General features: G+C 39.0%; 1 non-coding gene across 1 annotated transcript; it reads left to right on the top strand.

The window, feature by feature from the left end:
* Nucleotides 1-618: 618 nt before the first annotated feature.
* Nucleotides 619-753, top strand: LOC128054895 (small nucleolar RNA SNORA70). Its single transcript, XR_008200042.1, has one exon. It is a non-coding gene; the product is annotated as a small nucleolar RNA SNORA70 (small nucleolar RNA).
* Nucleotides 754-1,994: the final 1,241 nt, after the last annotated feature.

Raw genomic sequence — 1,994 nt, 5'->3', positions numbered from 1 at the left:
GGATTCAAGCTTTTAAGTCTTCCAGCTGAGGCCTCCAACATTCGTGGAGAGACCAGGCATCCCTGTCATACCTTGTCTAACTTCCCGATGAAGGAAACTCCACTCAGTGTTACATAGCAGCCTGGAGGGGAGGGGAATTTGGGGAAGAATGGATACAAACATACGTATGGCTGGATTGCTCTAATCACAATTTAATTGACTATACTCCTATATACAATAGTTTTTTAAAAATTAGTAAATAAATACCTGATGTACAGAAAATACAAGAGATAATAAATGATTATTGCTCTAAGCCATTAAGGTTTTTGGGGGGTTATACATACAGCCATAGTGACTAAACACACACTATACATGGTCACCACTTAAACACAGAGAATTCAATAACAATAACTGTCACAAACATGGTTAAAATTTGAATGACAAATTCCAATTTTTGGATAAAGAAGACTTACATAGTTTTGAAAAAGATAAGATAACTAAGCCTTTAATGGAAAGGTGTGGAAGTAAGGAACTGGAAAACTTCTTACCTTACATTGCAAGAGAGACAAAAATTGTAGATTTTTCTTGAATGTGAGAGTTGGAGAAACATGGGTGCCATAAAATGTTTTACCATCTTGTTGGCAGCCAGTTAAGCCAGCTGTGTTCTTGTCCCCATGGAGGCCTGGTGTGCGATGGTTGCAAACAGCAGCCTCCTCTGCGGTGTGTGCAGCCTGCTGCCTGTAGGCATTGCCTTAAGGAACCCTGGAGACAGCCCTTTCCAGTGGTGCTCTTTCCAGCGGACATTCATGACTGGCATGCTGTCACCAATCTAGGCTCCAGGCCTTTGGAAAGCCCAAGGGCACAGTGGTCAGCGTCCACATAGGCCAAGTCATAACGTCCATCCACACCACGCTGCAGAACAAGGAGCATGTGATTGAGGCCCTGCGCAGGGCCGACTTCAGGTTACCTGGCCTCCAGAAGACCCACATCTTCAAGAAGTGGGGATTCACTAAGTTTAACGTGGATGAATTTGAAAACACGGTGGCCAAGAAGCAGCTCACCCAGGATGGCTGTGGGGTCACATACGCCACTAATCGTGGCCCTGGACAAATGGCCCTGCATCCAGGAGAGCCTTGCGCCTTCCTTACTCATGCCCTTCAATAAACCCTACCTTCCTGCCCCCCAAAAATCTTGAAGGTGTCAGCAGAATTAAAACAGTAAGCTGTATACTTTCCAAATCACAGAAGATAAAAATAAATAAATCATACCTATCACAGAAGGCAAGGAAAAAGAGAAAGCTTAGATCAAAACATGAAAATAAAGCCCAAACATGAAAATGAAAGCAAATGCCAGAATAAATATAAATGCATTATCCTCCTCTACTAAAAGCCAAAGAGCCTGGAATTAATTCAATTTCATTACTACTACGCATCTGTATTACTGTATATAAGATATAGCTAAATAAAGATATTTTATAATACATATATATAATATAATTCAACTAAATAAAGATACTGTATATAAGATATAGCTAAATAAAGATATTTTATAATACATATATATAATATAATTCAACTAAATAAAGATACTGTATATAAGATATAGCTAAATAAAGATATTTTATAATACATATTATATATATAATATAATATAACTAAATAAAGATACTGTATATAAGATATAGCTAAATAAAGCCAAAGAATGTTCAAACTACCGCAGAATTGCATTCATCTCACATGCTGGCAAAGTAAACTCAAAATTCTCCAAGCCAGGCTTCAACAGTACATGAACCAAGAGCTTCCAGATATTCAAGCTGGATTTAGAAAAAGCCAAGGAACCGGAGATCAAATTGCCAACATCCTTTGAATCATCGGAAAAGCAAGAGAGTTCCAGAAAAACATCTACTTTTGCTTTATCGGCTACGCCAAAGCCTTTGACTGTGTGGATCACAACAAACTGTGGAAAATTCTGAAAGAGGTGGGAATACCAGACCACCTGACCTGCCTCCTGAGAAA

Source organism: Budorcas taxicolor, chromosome 10 (assembly GCF_023091745.1).
Source record: "Budorcas taxicolor isolate Tak-1 chromosome 10, Takin1.1, whole genome shotgun sequence".
NCBI classification, from domain to species: domain Eukaryota; kingdom Metazoa; phylum Chordata; class Mammalia; order Artiodactyla; family Bovidae; genus Budorcas; species Budorcas taxicolor.
Note: the sequence above shows the minus strand (reverse complement) of the source record. Positions and strands in the feature narration are given on the sequence as shown.